Genomic DNA, 19,332 nt, shown 5'->3' with positions numbered 1-19,332 from the left:
GTTTAAAGTTTGGAAATCATTTTGTATCCAAATCCGGCTTTAAACTTCTCCACAACAGTATCATGGACCTGCCTGTTGTGTTCCTTGGTCTTCATGATGCTCTCTGTGCATCAAACAGAACCCTGAGCCTATCACAGAGCAGTTGCATTTATACGGAGACTTGATTACACACAGGTGGATATTTATCATCATTAGTCATTTAGGACAACATTGGATCATTCAGAGATCCACAATGAACTTCTGGAGTGAGTTTGCTACACTGAAAGTAGAAACAAAAATTTAAAATAACCAATACATTTCGGTCAACTTCTCAATTGTGTCCCACTTGTTGTTGATTCTTCACCAAAAATTTACATTTGGTATCTTTATGTTTGAAGCATGATATGTGGGAAAAGGTTGAAAAGTTCCAGGGGGCCGAATAATTTCACAAGGCCCTGTATTTTTGCCGGATAGGATGTTTATTTTATTTAATGTTTTTTGGGTTATTATAAAATTAAAACATTGCCTCATTAAGGCTAGTTTCACACTAGCGTTGTTTTGTGCAGTGCAAACGTATACAAAAAACGCATCATGCGTTTTGTATGCGTTTGCTGCTTTTTTGCGCATGTGTTTTAACTATTTTTTAGCCATTTTTACTCTTAAAATGCATGCGTTTTTAAACGCAGACGTGCGCATATCCATGCGCACATCTGCATGCCCATAGAATGTAATGTGTTTTTTTGCGCATTCCGTGTGCATGCGTTTTTTTTAGACAGGTCGGACGGACCAAAAATGCAACAGGTCGCACACTACAAAAAATGCATGCGCACGTAAAATGCGTACAAACGCGTGCAAACGCTAGACCATGCGCACCCATGTTAAAGATAGGGGAAAAGGACGCATGCGCATGTATGCGCAAAAACGCAGTGCAAAAAAACGCTAATGTGAAACCAGCCTAAGACACACAAGAATAGGGGAGATATCTGACAAATTCCAGGCAAGGGGCTATCCACCACAGTGGGGTATGATACGGCCACCCTTCCACACCATCTTAGAGAAACGAGATGCACAGTCTCCCAGCTTAGGTTTCAGGATATAGAACAGGTACCAAGACCTTGGGGTGGTGACCATCATGTGAGACTTCTCAAACAGAGGGAATGGTTCAGGGTACACAACCTCCAAACATTAACACCGTAAGACCTGAATTAAGAATATTATCTATTGGTATAACCAGATATCGTATATTGACACTAATGTGTGTGACTTTAGTTTAGACCCGTTGCTTCTCATGATCAAGTGACTGGTAAGTGCACAGTAGACATATTACTCTTTCTCAGTCACATCTCTTGGTCTTCCTATTTTACTTATTTAGCGCCATTTGTCTCGATTTCGAGTCACGGCAACTTGATGGATAAACGCTCTGCAGGAAGATCAATCTTATGTAATCCTAGATAGATCCACCACGGTGTTTTCCACCAGCATCTTGATAGAAACAAGCCACTCTATTCTCACCAAAGTTCTAGTGTGTTCTTCTTCCCTTTGTCTTGTAGACACCAAGAGTTAGCTCCTTAGAATATTGCCACCCAAAAATTGCTTGTCCCTCCTCATTTCCATCTGCGAGCCCTACAGGAAGCCCATGACTCAGATCTCGCAGGTCATCCTGAGAGTAATAATACTCCAACTTATGGCCGTGTATTTTTCGTGGCCACCTATGACTTGAGGCTATAGGAAATATGTGCTCACTTGTGAAAATCTGTGGCCATCCAAAAAGCCCGGTAGCTGTCCCCAGGACTCATCCAGCCCTTGCCCACTCCCAAAAATCCTTGGACCCATCTCTCCATGGATTTTATTACTGACCCCTCATCCTTAGAGCAGAAGTGAATCATTTATCAAACACATTGTGCTTCTACTTGGGATTCTGGAAAATACTGTGCCCAATAGAGGAACTTGGTTTGTTTCCCAATTCCGGAGGATGTTCTGTGACAATGTTATAATAGAATGGTCAGTTTCATCTGTCTACCAGCCAGAGACAAATGAGACAAATGGTCAGATTGCACGTGACAATGAACATTTCAGCAGTATCGTTGGTGTTATGTCTCTGATCTTCAGTCTGACTGGGTGGAATATCTCCCTTCAGCTGACTTTCCCCTTAAACAATCAGTATCAAGAACCTATTAAGACCTCCCAATTCTTCTGAAATCTTGGATATCCCTCTCGCTTTACTTCCTTTTGTACTTTTCAACTGGACACCCTTGAGGTCAAAAAATCCATAGACAAATTACAGTTAATCTGATTTGATATAAACGAAAACCTGAGGAGGGCACAGTGTAGACAGACCTTTTCTGCAAACAGAAGACGCTCTGATGGACCTTGCTTTGGGCATAGGGACAAGGTATGGTTATCCACCAGAAATAGCAAACTTAAGGTTCCCTCCGGTAATCTAGGGCCCAAATTCATTGACCTATAAGAAATCACTGAGATCTTCAATCCTGTAGCTGTGCATTTAAAACTTCCGTCTTCTTTCCGTATTCTCAATGTATTCCAGAAATCTCTGGTGAAAATGGACAATAGAATAATTATAGTTTTACTTCTCCTCTCTGTAGAGATACATGCTTGTAAAATTTAGGTTTTAATTTATGAAAGATTTATGAAAGTCCAGAGAGAAGTTACCAGAGATTTGATCTCTGCAGCTGTAGTGTAGATATAGATATACAGCATTGCTGAGTTATGTATGATTACAAACACTTCCAGATCTCATCTCATGGCAGTCAGTCTGGGGGGACAGTGACTGTGAGATGAGATCTGGAAGTGTTTGCAATCATACATAACTCAGCTCTGCTGTATCTATTCAGTGTATCTAGAGCGCCGTTTGCAGAACACACTTATTTTTTTTCCCAAATTCTACACTACACCAGATGAAGAAAAAAAGGCGACATAGCATCGCTCTGCACAGTAACAGGACTGCCTTCCCATTTAAAACAGTATACTCAGAAAATAAATATATCACTGCAGTAATAATATCCCTTATTTAGCCCCTATGCTAATAATATCCCCCATCCTGGCCCCCATGTGTCTTATTGCTGGCTCCAGCCATATGTTCTACCATCCTGCTCTCATGAGTATCCATCCTGCCCCATCTGTCCCATGATCCTGCCTCATCTGCACCATGATCCTGCCCCATCTGTCTCCATCTTATCTATCCTGCCCCATGATACTGCACCATGTGTCTCCATCCTGCCCCTTTATCCTGCACCATGTATCTCCATCCTTCCCCATCTGTCTCCATCCTGCCCCATATTCCTGCCCCATCTGTATCCATCCTGCCCCATATTCCTAGCCAAACTGTCTCCATCTTGTCCCCATGTCTCCATCCTGCCTCCTGACTCCATTCTGCCCCTGTGTCTCCATCTTGCCCCCGTGTGTCCAATCCTGCCCCCGTGTGTCCATTCTGCTCCAGGCTTGCCGCTTTCAATAAAAATAAAAAAACACTTTCTCCTTACCTGGCCGCACTCCAGCGTCAACGTTCCACCCCAGGCATTTGAAGTGCGTATTCGCCAACGAATGACAATGACGTCCTATGCCAGCGTTGTGCGCACTGACGTCAGCTGCCAGCCTCCAATTCCCTGGTGGCTTTTAACTAATCAGATAAACCTAGTGATTTGCTCTATAATTACCTCCTCTTAGGGCTACCAGTGACTAATGGTTCAGTGTAGGGGATAGGTATGGAGCTGGCACTTGGCAAAAGATAGGCACTTGGCACTAAGGCCTTTAGCACTGAGCACTGTAAGATATTGTACGTTGTGGGTTAAAAACCACCAGTGGGTATTGAGGTATTACATATATGTATCATAATACCCTATAATAAAGTGCATAAGTAATCTGCTAGATGAAACACGTTCATAAATTTTACCTTTGCCTTGGACGGTAGTGATATCAGTCCAATAGTAGGGCAGGAGAAATTGGAGACTCTTCAGTAGGTTCTCCTTGATTGGTGTAAACTTGTGGCAGCTTGATGAGAAATCTTCCGGAGCGCTGTCCTGGCCGGTGACAGGCGCTCTCAAGAATCTCTTCTCTGGTGATGTGCAGGCGCGAGTATCTGCGATGTGGTTTGGCAGCATTTGCAAAGCCGACAGGACCTGTGTGACGTAGGGGGTCACATGGTGCAGCGGAGTAGATGCGCAATGGGGACCAATTCCTTTTAACTATTGCCGTGCGGGCCCGCACAACAATAGAGTTTAACTGAACCTGCGTATTGGACGCAGGTTCAATTACTGCACCGGCAGAAGCCTGCCGCTGGGGCCCGATGGCCAGAAGAGAAGGGGCCCGATGCGGGCCCCCTTTGCCCACTGCCCACCGGGCCCCATACGCCAGTCAGGGCAGTAATGCCCTGATGGCAGCCCTGGCAGCCTGACTACAATAATTTACATCTGTGTCCATGAAGCAGGAGAGAAACTAATCACTTGGGTATTTTATGCTGTTTTTTTCTGCTGCCCTCTTATATATGACCATTGCATTAATAGTAAATAACTAACCATTTTCAAACTTAACTTGAATGACAACTTCTAAGGCCGTGTAGAAACATTTCAGGTATATGTCATAAGGACTCCCGATGTACTCTACATGTCTGGTGACTAGTGATGAGCGAATACATTCAGCACTATTCGTCTCTCGCACAATAGTGCGGTATTCGGGTTATTCGTTACTCAGTGAGTAATTTGCTATTGGCCTCGGTATATTCTCGTGACGCGCCCAGCATGTTTGGCGCTTTATTTGCAGCCAATGAACATACTGGGCTGACTTGTCAATCACAGTAATGCCGGCGCCATCTTTGGTGTGGCATTACTGTGATTGGCTGGCCTTCCAGCGTCATAGAGGATATATAAAGGCTGACATTGCACATTGCAGCTGGAAACAGCGTAGGGAGAGCGTAGTTTGAGCATAGGGAGAGTGAGAGGAGTGTAGGGAGTAACCAATTTTCTATTGGTTTAATAAATAGCGTATCTTTATCTCACAGTTGTGCAACTGTCTCAATCCAGGCACCAATAATCTTATGTGACAATTTAGCAGGGACAATAAACTTCATTATTCCGCATTTGGAATGTGCCAGCATGGCAATCGATAGGGAGTACAAGCTTCACCATTGCACAATGTGCCAAGTTTTCACAAAGTACAAAACATTAGCCACATGGGGTATACATACATGACCACTTGTTGCAGAAGCAGGAGGAGGAGATTTCCTGAACAAAATGGGAGGAAAAGGTGCAGTACCTCTGTGGCGACTGACCACCCAGGCTCCACTCCAGCCCTGGCTCCACCCCTAGAACTGTCCACAGTCCCACCACTCTCTCTTGGAAAAACTCCAGCTCTCACATATCACAAATTAACAGTTCCCATCACCAGATCACACATATAGCCGGCAGCTCTTGTTTTGGCCAAAATATTTTTTTAATCTGCCACCATGACAAGGTTGTCTTTTTTGGCCAGGCCCTGCTCTACTCTAACCTATTAAAAATTGTTAAAATATGCAAGGTATACTTTTATTTATAGATAAAATGATAGTTTTTGAGCTCTAAAACTCACAATATGGGAAAGACCTTGTAAAAACCTGATCTATAAAAACATGATAATATGCATGCAAGTGACAAACAGATCGTAAATGCTTAGTGTTAAAAACAAAAGTGGCAATCTAAAAGAAGGGGGAAACAGAGTCCTGCTGTATATGTACTGATCCAATACTGAATTCAGCAGCCTCGTCTGCAATATGTCCCACTAGCAGGGGTTAAGTAAAGTGCAAAGCTAATTGAAATACATGTAATAATAGAGTCCATTGCCCCAATGGAGACAGTACCTTTAGGGTTAATGCAGAGTCTTTTTTCCTTCCCTGCTCTGAGAAGATCTTCCCCTGATAGCAGAATCCTGTGAGCTGAAATGGAATGTCTGCCCACGCTATAGTTGTTTCTAAAAATAGCAATGCTGTACCGGCAGATTACAGCTCCTGATGAAGGAGACAGCTGCCTCCGAAACGACGGTTCAGTTCCTGCACCGGCAGAAGCCTGCCGTTGGGGCCCGATGAGCAGAAGAGACGGGACCTGATGCCGGCCCCCTCTGATCATTGAGCCCCATACGGGCAGTAATGCCCTGATGGCGGCCCTGATATGCGCACACGGCTGAAAACAGAAAATCCAGACAGGCTGACTCTTCTGAAATTGAACAAGGGCTGGATTTCCTCCGACTTTGTAAGCCCTACAGATGACAGCAAAGTAATGTAAGTGCAGGCCAAATTTTTTTGGGGGGAAGTTGTCTTAACATCCATCCTTTACCATCCAAACCCATTTTGTTCAGGAAATCGCCTCCTCCTGCTTCTGCAACAAGTGGTCATGTATGTATACCCCATGTGGCTAATGTTTTGTACTTTGTGAAAACTTGGCACATTGTGCAATGGTGAAGCTTGTACTCCCTATCGATTGCCATGCTGGCACATTCCAAATGCGGAGTAATGAAGTTTATTGTCCCTGCTAAATTGTCACATAAGATTATTGGTGCCTGGATTGAGACAGTTGCACAACTGTGAGATAAAGATACGCTATTTATTAAACCAATAGAAAATTGGTTACTCCCTACACTCCTCTCACTCTCCGTATGCTCAAACTACGCTCTCCCTACGCTGTTTCCAGCTGCAATGTGCAATGTCAGCCTTTATATATCCCCTATGACGCTGGAAGGCCAGCCAATCACAGTAATGCCACACCAAAGATGGCGCCGGCATTACTGTGATTGACAAGTCAGCCCAGTATGTTCATTGGCTGCAAATAAAGCACCAAACATGCTGGGCGTGTCACGAGAATATACCGAGGCCAATAGCAAATTACTCACTGAGTAACAAATAACCCGAATACCGCACTATTGTGCGAGAGACGAATAGTGCTGAATGTATTCGCTCATCACTAGTCACCAGACATGTAGAGTACATCCGGAGTCATTATGACATATACCTGAAATGTTTCTACACGGCCTTAGAAGTTGTCATTCAAGTTATGTTTGAAAATGGTTAGTTCTTTATTATTAATGCAATGGTCATATATAAGAGGGCAGCAGAAAAAAACAGCATAAAATACCCAAGTGATTAGTTTCTCTCCTGCTTCATGGACACAGATGTAAATTATTGTAGTCAGGCTGCCAGGGCTGCCATCAGGGCATTACTGCCCTGACTGGTGCATGGGGCCCGATGGGCAGTGGGCAAAGGGGGTCCGCATCGGGCCCCTTCTCTTCTGGCCATTGGGCCCCAGCGGCAGGCTTCTGCCGGTGCAGTAATTGAACCTGCGTCCAATACGCAGGGTCAGTTAAACTCTATTGTTGTGCGGGCCCGCACGGCAATAGGTAAAAGGAATTGGTCCCCATTGCGCATCTACTCCGCTGCACCATGTGACCCCCTACGTCACACAGGTCCTGTCGGCTTTGCAAATGCTGCCGAACCACATCGCAGATAGTTGCGCCTGCACATCACCGGAGAAGAGATTCTTGGGAGCGCCTGTCACCGGCCGGGACAGCGCTCCGGAAGATTTCTCATCGAGCTGCCACAAGTTTACACCAATCAAGGAGAACCTACTGAAGAGTCTCCAATTTCTCCTGCCCTACCATTGGACTGATACCACTACCGTCCAAGGCAAAGGTAAAATTTATGAACGTGTTTCATCTAGCAGATTACTTTTGCACTTTATTATAGGGTATTATGATACATTTATGTAATACCTCAATACCCACTGGTAGTTTTTAACCCACAACGTACAATATCTTACAGTGCTCAGTGCTAAAGGCCTTAGTGCCAAGTGCCTATCTTTTGGGGTACACCAGCTCCATACCTATCCCCTACATTGAACCATTAGTCATTGGTAGCCCTAAAAGGAGGTAATTATAGAGCAAATCACTAGGTTTATCTGATTAGTTAAAAGCCACCAGGGAATCGGAGGCTGGCAGCTGACGTCAGCGCGCACAACGCTGGCGTAGGACGTCATTGTCATTCGTTGGCGAGTACGCACTTGAAATGCCTGGGGTGGAACGTCGACGCTTGATTGCGGCCAGGTAAGGAGAAAGCATTTTTTTTTTTTTTTATTGAAAGCGGCAAGCCTGGAGCAGAATGGAGACACGGGGGCAGGATTGGACACACGGGGGCAAGATGGAGACACGGGGGCAAAATGGAGACAGGAGGCAGGATGGAGACGTGGGGGCAGGATGGAGACAGATGGGGCAGGATACACGGTGCAGTATCATGGGGCAGGATGGAGAAACATGGTGCAGTATCATGGGGCAGTATGGATATGATGGAGACAGATGGGGCAGCATCATGGGGCGGATGAGGCAGGATCATGGGACTGATGGGGCAGGATGGATACACATGAGGGCAGGATGGTAGAACATATGGCTGGAGCCAGGAATAAGACACATGGGGGCCAGGATGGGGGATATTATTATCAAAGGGGCTAAATAAGGGATATTATTACTGCAGTGATATATTTATTTTATTTTTTGAGGATACTGTTTTAAATGGAGGGGGTGGTCCTGTTACTGTACAGAGCGACACTATGTTGCCTTTTTTCTTCATCTGATGTAGTGTAGAAGTTGGAAAAAAAATAAGTAATGTGTTCTGCAAACGGAGATCTAGATAAATGCGTTATTTCCTGCAGAGATGAGCTCTGGCTGGAAGAAGTGATGGCGGTCCGTGCTGGATGAAGATGAAAAGCGAAGATGAAGGACTTCACCTAGAGACGTCACTGGTGAGTCAGTGTGTTACCTGTACACTGAAACTATACACTGTATACTATACAGAGCTCTTGTGTATAATGTCACTGGTGATCACTGTATTACCTGTATACTATATACAGAGCTCCTGTGTATAATGTCATTGGTGATCACTGTGTTACCTGTACACTGACACTATACACAGAGCTCCTGTGTGTAATGTCACTGGTGATTACTGTATTATCTGTACACTGACACTATATATAGAGGTCCTGTGTATAATATCACTGGTGATCACTGTATTACCTGTACACTGACACTATATACAGAGCTCCTGTGTATAATGTCAATGGTGATCACTGTATTACCTGTACACTGACACTATATACAGAGCTCCTGTGTATAATGTCACCAGTGTATTACCTGTACACTGACACTATATACAGAGGTCCTGTGTATAATGTCACTGGTAATCACTGTATTACCTGTACCAGGAAACTGCATGCTAAGTACAGATCTCCTGTGTATAATGGCACTTATTGTGATATTAGTATTGTGGGTTTTTTTTTAATAATGATCAGTATTGTAGTATTCAGTCTCTAAGGATGTGGTGGTAATATGTTGTCTGGCCATGGTATTTGTTCCTTGTATGTGCTGTTATTTGGTCACTATGTAGTGGTAATATGTGGTTTGGTCATGGTGTGGTGATATTTGTTCCTTATGTGTTGGCAATATGTGGTCTGGACTTGGTGTGATGGTATTTGTCCCTTGTATGTACTGTTATTTGGTCACTATGTGGTGGTAATATGTGGTCTGGTCATGGTGCGATGGTATTTGTCCCTTGTATGTGATATTATTGGTAATTTTAAAAATTGAGAAATGAATAAAAATATACCTAAATTGTATTGCATGTTTTAATAAATGTTTAATAGCTTAGAATAGAGTAGAACTTGGCCAAAAGAGTCTACCTTGCTATGGTGGTGGCTTAAAAAAAATCTTTTGGCCCAAAAAAAAGCTGATTGCTATATATGTGATCTGGTGATGGGAACTGTTAATGTGTGATTGGTGAGGACGTGGTGCAGATGTGGGTGGTGAGACTGTGGAAGGTTCGAGGGGAGGAAGCAGGGCTGGGGTGGAGCCTGGGTGGAGTCTCAAGGGGTCCCCAAAAATTTTGTCAGTATGGAGCACAAAAATTCCTAGTGGCAGCCATGCAGGCTGCCAATAGAGGGCGGTAACTGCAGATGGTGTCTTCATGGAGTCGGAGTCCTAGGTATCAGAGAATGCAGTAGGCTCTGGAGCTCCATCTAGTGGTGGCTGCGGGTATCTAGAATTTGTGCAGTGCTTCCTGGAAATCCTTCTGTCAGTCCATTCACCCACAGTCTTGAATAGACACTCTGGTCTGTCAAAATTGCTGGAAGCTAGATAAGTACAATGACAATTGCGGCAGGGTAAGTTAATGTGCATGCCACGTAATACTGCTGTGTAGTGTAGGAGGACACCTGTATACACTGTGTGCAGCATTATTAGGCAAATGAGTATTTTGATCACATCATCCTTTTTATACATGTTGTCCTACTGCAAGCTGTATAGGCTTGTGTTAACATGACTGATTGGCGAGGCAAAACTCCAGGAGTGGACCCTCTGGGCCGTGGCAGCGAGGGGTCCCCGGGTGAGCAGCCAGGTGAGACCGACCCCTATACAGGGACCGTTAGGAGCAGGCCCAGGGGTTCGGGTGCCATGGCAGCCAATAACAAGAGAGGCGGCTCAGAGAGACTGGAGTAGGAAAGGTATGAGACTAAGAGCACAAGACAGAGTAAGGCACAGGACCAGAGTAGGATGACTGGAAACCGGTACGGACAGCAGGACGGAGCAAGGACAGAGGACCGGAGTAGGACAACTGGAAGCAGGTACGGACAGCAGGACGGAGCAAGGACACAGGACCGGAGTAGGACAACTGGAAGCAGGTATGGACAGCAGGACGGAGCAAGGATACAGGACCAGAGTAGGACAACTGGAAGTAGGTACGGTCAGCAGGACGGAGCAAGGACACAGGACCGGAGTAGGACAACTGGAAGCAGGTATGGACAGCAGAACGGAACAAGGAGACAGGACTGGAGTAGGACAACTGGAAGCAGGTATGGACAGCAGGACGGAGCAAGGACACAGGACCGGAGTAGGACAACTGGAAGCAGGTATGGACAGTAGGACGGAGCAAGGAGACATGACTGGAGTAGGACAACTGCAAGCAGGTATGGACAGTAGGATGGAGCAAGGAGACAGGACTGGAGTAGGACAACTGGAAGCAGGTATGGACAGCAGGACGGAGCAAGGACACAGGACCGGAGTAGGACAACTGGAAGCAGGTACGGACAGCAGGACGGAGCAAGGACACAGGACCGGAGTAGGACAACTGGAAGCAGGTACGGACAGCAGGACGGAACAAGGAGACAGGACTGGAGTAGGACAACTGGAAGCAGGTACGGACAGCAGGACAACTGGAAGCAGGTATGGACAGCAGGATGGAGCAGTGCTGCAGAGAGAGAGAGGGCAACAGGATAAGGCAGGTGACGGGAGCGGACTGACAGGGAGCCTAGCGTGCTGGGATTAACACGACAATCAGGCGCCGCCATTATGGGAGGGCTGCCTGAAATACCCAAGGACCAGCCCCCATTGGTCCGGCGGTGCTACCGGGTCAGGGCACCGCTAGAGCATAAGAAGAGACAGGGAGAGCCGACCACGGCCTATGGCACATGCGCAAGGCCTGTAGTGACATCACAGGATGCCGCCGCAGACGTAGGGAGGAGAGAGGCTGCGGCGCTGGAGCGGGTAGGTGAGTATGAGGGGGCGCGACGGGGGCCGTGACAGCTTGAAAGCTACCAATTATGTAAATCCGGTGATTTGCATCTCTGTAATGAGGAGGGGTGTGGTCTAATGACATCAACACCCTATATAAGGTGTGCTTAATTATTAGGCAACTTCCTTTCCATTGGCAAAATGGGTCAGAAGAAAGATTTGACGGACTCTGAAAAGTCAAAAATTGTGAGATGTCTTGCAGAGGGATGCAGCAGTCTTGAACTTGCCAAACTTTTGAAGCGTGATCACTGAACAATCAAGTGTTTCATGGCAAATATCCAACACGGTCGCAAGAAGCGTTGATAAAAAAAAAAGGCGCAAAAAAGCTGCCCATGAATTGAGGAAAATCAAGAGTGAAGCTGCCAAGATGCCATTTGCCACCAGTTTTGCCATATTTCAGAGCTGCAACGTTCCTTGAGTATCAAAAAGCACAAGGTGTGGGATACTCAGGGACATGGCCAAGGTAAGGAAGGCTGGAAAACGACCACCTTTGAACAAGAAACATAAGATAAACCGTCAAGACTGGGCCAAGAAATATCTTGAGGCTGGTTTCACATTTGCGTTTTTTTTGCGGTAATTTAGCGCTAAATAGCGCATGCGGTTTTTTTTTCCTATACTTTGCATGGGATGCGCTTATGTGCGCATACACATGCGTTTGTACGCGTTTTACCGCGCATGCGTTTTTTTGCGGTATGCGCTCGGGCGCACAAAATGCAACTTGTTGCATTTTTTGTGCGTCCGATTTGCCTCAAAAAAACGCATGCGCGCGCAATGCGTTCTTTTACAGCAAGACACCCAATATAAGTCTATGGGTGCGCATATGTGCGCATTGGCATGCTTATGTATGCGTTTTTTTGCACATGCGTTTTTTTTTTGTTAACCATGGAATTTAGGGGTTTGGGTTAGAGTTAGGGTTAGTTAAGGGGGTTTAGGGTTAGGGTTAGGGTCAGGGTTAGGGTTAGGGTTAGGGTCAGGGTTAGGGTTAAGTATGGTTTGGTTAAGGGTTAGGGTCAGGGTTAGGGTTAGGGTTAGGGTCAAGTATGGTTTGGTTAAGGGTTAGGGTCAGGGTTAGGGTTAGGGTTAGGGTTAGGGTCAGGGTTAGGGTCAGGGTTAGGGTTAAGTATGGTTTGGTTAAGGGTTAGGGTTAGGGTTAGGGTCAGGGTTAGGGTTAAGTATGGTTTGGTTAAGGGTTAGGGTTAGGGTCAGGGTTAGGGTTAAGTATGGTTTGGTTAAGGGTTAGTGTTAGGGTTAGGGTTAGGGTCAGGGTTAGGGTTAAGTAGGGTTAGGGTTAGGGTCAGGGTTAGGGTCAGGGTTAGGGTTAAGTATGGTTTGGTTAAGGGTTAGGGTTAGGGTCAGGGTTAGGGTTAGGGTTAGGGTTAGGGTCAGGGTTAGGGTTAGTAAAGTCATGGTTTGGGTTAGTGTGAGGGGCCACCTAATGTTGGAAAAAAACGCAAACGCGGTAAAAACGCACTAAAAACGCATACAAACGCATAAAAACGCTGCGTTTTTTTCATGCATGCTCATAAAAATGCTTGAAAAAAACGCAGCAGTTGTATGCTTTTGTATGCGTTTTTCAATGCGTTTTTTTGCGGGAAAAACGCGCTGCGAAAAAAAGCAAGTGTGAAACAGGCCTAAGACTGATTTTTCTAAGGTTTTATGGACTAATAAAATGAGAGCGACTCTTGATGGCCAGATGGATGGGCCCGAGGCTGGATCAGTAAAGGGCAGAGAGCTCCACTCCGACTCAGACGCCAGCAAGGTGGAGGTGGGGCACTGGTATGCGCTGGTATCATCAAAGATGAACGTGTGGGACCTTTTCGGGTTGAGGATGGAGTGAAGCTCAACTCCCAGACCTACTGCCAGTTTCTGGAAGACACCTTCTTCAAGCAGTGGTACAGGAAGAAGTCGGTATCATTCAAGAAAAACATGATTTTCATGCAGGACAATGCTCCATCACATGCATCCAAATGCTGTGGCTGCCCAGTAAAGGTGGAAAAGAAGAAAAAATAATGACATGGCCCCCTTGTTCACCTGATCTGAACCCCATAGAGAACCTGTGGTCCCTCATAAAACGTGAGATCTACAGGGAGTGAAAACAGTACATCTCTGGGGATAGTGTCAGGGAGGCTGTGGTGGCTGCGGCACATTGCAATGTAGATCGTAAACAGATCAAGCAACTGACAGAATCTAAGGATGGAAGGAAGGTGAGTGTCATCGTAAAGAAAGGTGGCTATATTAGTCATTGATTTTTTTTTTGTTTTTGAATGTCAGAAATGTTTATTTCTAAATTTTGTGTTGTTATATTGGTTTACCTGGTGAAAATAAACAAGTGACATGGGTATATATTTGTTTTTTATTAAGTTGCCTAATAATTCTGCACAGTAATAGTTACCTGAAAAATCTGATGTCCTCCTAAGATAGCAAATCTAAAAAAAAAAACCACTCCAACTTCCAAAAATATTAAGCTTTGATATTTATTAGTCTTTTGGGATGATTGAGAACATAGTTGTTCAATAGTAAAAAGAATCCTCTCAAATACAACTTGCCTAATAATTCTGCACGCAGTGTACAGCACTAATGCTATAGCTTAGGGATTGTTTCTCAGCTACGATCTTTATCCCTTAGCCCCCCCTGTGAGAGGTCTGTCGCCAATTCACACATCCTGCTTTGTACTGATAAAGGGCAAACCCCCAAAATATGTCTGTAAATGGATTGTCTGGCTTGTCTTCTTATCCTAAGTCATGTGGCAAGGCTTGTTAAAAGGTCAATATTGACTGTTATTGCTGCCTACAATGGATGGCTCTAGAGTTCCTGACTTCTTCTGCTCTGTAGATGATATTTGAATTGCATTTCACCAACACCTAATTCTTCAATCATAAGCCGGCGCTTCATACAGGGGAGAAAGAAACACATCCTCCTGCCCTCACTGATCTGTGTAGCTACAGTGAAGAGATACAGCAGAGCTGAGTTATGTATGATTACAAACACTTCCAGATCTCATCTCACAGTCACTGTCCCCCCCAGACTGACTGCCACGAGATGAGATCTGGAAGTGTTTGTAATCATACATAACTCAGCAATGCTGTATATCTTTATCTACACTATAGCTGCAGAGATCAAATCTCTGGTAACTTCTCCCTGGACTTTCATAAATCTTTCATAAATTAAAACCTAAATTTTACAAGCATGTATCTCTACAGAGAGGAGAAGTAAAACTATAATTATTCTATTGTCCATTTTCACCAGAGATTTATGGAATACATTGAGAATACAGAAAGAAGAGGGAGGTTTTAAATGCACAGCTACAGGATTGAAGATCTCAGTGATTTCTTATGGGTCAATGAATTTGGGCCCTAGATTACCGGAGGCAACCTTAAGTTTGCTATTTCTGGTGGATAACCATACCTTGTCCCTATGCCCAAAGCAAGGTCCATCAGAGCGTCTTCTGTTTGCAGAAAAGGTCTGTCTACACTGTGCCCTCCTCAGGTTTTCGTTTATATCAAATCAGATTAACTGTAATTTGTCTATGGATTTTTTGACCTCAAGGGTGTCCAGTTGAGAAGTACAAAAGGAAGTAAAGTAAGAGGGATATCCAAGATTTCAGAAGAATTGGGAGGTCTTAATAGGTTCTTGATACTGATTGTTTAAGGGGAAAGTCGGCTGAAGGGAGATATTCCACCCAGTCAGACTGAAGATCAGAGACATAACACCAAAGATACTGCTGAAATGTTCACTGTGACGTGCAATCTGACCATTTGTCACATTTGTGTCTGGCTGGTAGACAGATGAAACTGACCATTCTATTCTAACATTGTCACAGAACATCCTCCGGAACTGGGAAACAAACCAAGTTCCTCTATTCGACACAGTATTTTCCAGAATCCCAAGTAGAAGCACAATGTGTTTGATAAATGATTCACTTAAGGTTTCAGAGTTCGGCAACTAAGACAAAGGAACAAAATGACACAGTTTGCTGAATCTGTCCACAACTACTCAAATATCAGTCTTCTGTTCTAAGGATGAGGGGTCTGTAATAAAATCCATGGAGAGATGGGTCCAAGGACTGGATGAGTTATTGGGACATCTACAGAGCTTTTTGGATGGCCACAGATTTTCACAAGTGAGCACATATTTCCTATAGCCTCAAGTCATAGGTGGCCACGAAAAATACACGGCCATAAGTTGATGAGTATTATTACTCTCAGGATGACCTGCAAGATCTGAGTCATGAGCTTCCTGTAGGGCTCGCAGAAGGAAATGAGGAGGAACAAACAATTTTTGGGTGGCAATATTCTAAGGAGCTAACTCTTGGAGTCTACAACTCAAGGGGAGGAAGAACACACTAGAACTTCAGTGAGAATAGAGTGGCTTGTTTCTATCAAGATGCTGGTGGAAAACACCGTGGTGGATCTATCTATGATGGATTGCATAAGATTGATCTTCCTACAGAGCATTCATCCATCAAGTTGCCGTGACTCGAAATCGAGACAAATGGCGCTAAATAAGTAAAATAGGAAGACCAAGAGATGTGACTGAGAAAGAGTAATATGTCTACTGTGCACTTACCAGTCACTTGATCATGAGAAGCAACGGGTCTAAACTAAAGTCACACACATTAGTGTCAATATACGATATCTGGTTATACCAATAGATAATATTCTTAATTCAGGTCTTGCGGTGTTAATGTTTGGAGGTTGTGTACCCAGAACCATTCTCTCTGTTTGAGAAGTCTCACATGATGGTCACCACCCCAAGGTCTTGGTACCTGTTCTATATCCTGAAACCTAAGCTGGGAGACTGTGCATCTCGTTTCTCTAAAATGGTGTGGAAGGGTGGCCGTATCATACCCCACTGTGGTGGATAGCCCCTTGCCTGGAATTTGTCAGATATCTCCCCTATTCTTGTGTGTCTTAATGAAGCAATGTTTTAATTTTTTAATAACCCAAAAAAAAAAATAAAATAAACATCCTTTCCGGCAAAAATACAGGGCCTTGCGAAAGTATTCGGCCCCCTGGAACTTTTCAACCTTTTCCCACATATCACGCTTCAAACATAAAGATACCAAATGTAAATTTGTGGTGAAGAATCAACAACAAGTGGGACACAATTGTGAAGTTGAACGAAATGTATTGGTTATTTTAAATTTTTGTGGAAATTCAAAAACTGAGAAGTGGGGCGTGCAATATTATTCGGCCCCTTTACCTTAATACTTTGTTGCGCCACCTTTTGCTGCGATTACAGCTGCAGTCTCTTGGGGTATGTCTCTATCAGTTTTGTACATCGAGAGACTGAAATTCTCGCCCATTCTTCCTTGGCAAACAGCTCGCGCTCAGTGAGGTTTGATGGAGATCGTTTGTGAACAGCAGTTTTCAGCTCTTTCCACAGATTCTCGATTGCATTCAGGTCTGGACTGTGACTTGGCCATTCTAACACCCGGACACATTTATTTGTGAACCATTGTACTGTAGATTTTGCTTTATGTTTGGGATCAGTGTCTTGTTGGAAGACAAATCTCCGTCCCAGTCTCAGGTCTTTTGCAGACTCCAACAGGTTTTCTTCAAGAATGGTCCTGTATTTGGCTCCATCCATCTTCCCATCAGTTTTAACCATATTCCCTGTCCCTGCTGAAGAAAAGCAGGCCCAAACCATGATGCTGCCACCACCATGTTTGACAGAGGGGATGGTGTGTTCAGGGTGATGAGCTGTGTTGCCTTTACGCCAAACATATCGTTTGGCATTGTTGCAAAAAGTTCGACTTTGGTTTCATCTGACCAGAGCACCTTCTTCCACATGTTTGGTGTCTCCCAGGTGGCTTGTTGCAAACTTTAAATGACACTTTTTATGGATATCTTTGAGAAATGGCTTTCTTCTTGCCACTCTTCCATAAAGGCCAGATTTGTGCAGTGTAAGACTGATTGTTGTCCTATGGACAGACTGTCCCACCTCAGCTGTACATCTCTGCAGTGCATCCAGAGTGATCATGGGCCTCTTGGCTGCATCTCTGATCAGTCTTCTTGTTTGAGATGAAAGTTTAGAGGGACGGCCGGGTCTTGGTAGATTTGCAGTGGTATGATACTCCTTCCATTTCAATATGATTGCTTGCACAGTGCTCCTTGGGATGTTTAAAGTTTTGGAAATCATTTTGTATCCAAATGCGGCTTTAAACTTCTCCACAACGGTATCACGGACCTGCCTGTTGTGTTCCTTGGTCTTCATGATGCTCTCTGTGCTTCAAACAGAACCCTGAGACTATCACAGAGCAGGTGCATTTATATGGAGACTTGATTACACACAGGTGGATTATATTTATCATCATTAGTCATTTAGGACAACATTGGATCATTCAGAGATCCACAATGAACTTCTGGAGTGAGTTTGCTGCACTGAAAGTAAAGGGGCCGAATAATATTGCACGCCCCACTTTTCAGTTTTTGAATTTCCACAAAAATTTAAAAAAAACAATAAATTTCGTTCAACCTCACAATTGTGTCCCACTCGTTGTTGATTCTTCACCAAAAATTTACATTTGGTATCTTTATGTTTGAAGCATGATATGTGGGAAAAGGTTGAAAAGTTCCAGGGAGCCGAATACTTTCGCAATGCACTGTATATAGATATGTACACAAAATTTTATCTTTTTTATATAAAGTAAATACTAGCTGTTCTGTCTCCGACATTTAATCCAATATTTGAATGTCTGTCTGGAAATATACTGTTATTTGCTGTAATGTATGGAATGTACAGGTTTCTATGTATTTTACTGTTTTCTGTATCTTTGGCTCCATCTACTGACCAAAGTCATAACTTATTATGTGTTGTACTTCCTGAATTCTTTTCCCTCCATTCACAGTGTATTCTGGGAGGTTTGCAAAGCACCCTGGTACGCTGTGCAAAGGATTATGGTTAGTTCAGCCCTATTTTCCCTCCAGTCCAACATTTTCCTTCTGCCTGCATACTGGAAACATCTCATTTCTCTTCTTCCCCTTGTGTCAGCATCGCTGGTACGTAAACATGCTTCTTGTATCCAATTTTACCTTATGTTAGCCTGCTGTTAGCTCTTCCCAGGTTAGCTATTAGTGCAGACGATGTATTATGTATACATAAATCTCTGATGAACCTAGTACTGATTCTACAGTCATATGTTAAAGTTTGGGCACCCCTATTAATGTTAACCTTTTTTCTTTATAACAATTTTGGTTTTTGCAACAGCTATTTCAGTTTCATATATCTAATAACTGAAGGACTCAGTCATATTTCTGGATTCAAATCAGGTTTATTGTACTAACAGAAAATGTGCAATCTGCATTTAAGCAAAATTTGACCGTTGCAAAAGTATGGGCACCTCAACATAAAAGTGACATTAATATTTCGTAGATCCTCCTTTTGCACAAATAACAGCCTCTAGTCGCTTCCTGTAGCTATTAATGAGTTCCTGGATCCTGGCTGAAGGTATTTGTGACAATTTCTGTTTACAAAACAATTCCAGTTCAGTTAAGTTTGATGGTCGCCGAGCATGGACAGCCCGCTTCAAATCATCCCACAGATGTTCAATGATATTCAGGTCTGGGGACTGGGATGGCCATTCCAGAACATTGTAATTGTTCCTCCGCATGAATGCCTGAGTAGATTTGGAGCGGTGTTTTGGACCATTGTCTTGCTGAAATATCCATCCCCTGCGTAACTTCAACTTCGTCACTGATTCTTGCACATTATTGTCAAGAATCTGCTGATACTGAGTTGAATCCATGCGACCCTCAACTTTAA

Source organism: Dendrobates tinctorius, unplaced genomic scaffold (assembly GCF_039654945.1).
Source record: "Dendrobates tinctorius isolate UK_male_01 unplaced genomic scaffold, ASM3965494v1 ptg000282l, whole genome shotgun sequence".
NCBI lineage: Eukaryota > Metazoa > Chordata > Amphibia > Anura > Dendrobatidae > Dendrobates > Dendrobates tinctorius.
Note: the sequence above shows the minus strand (reverse complement) of the source record.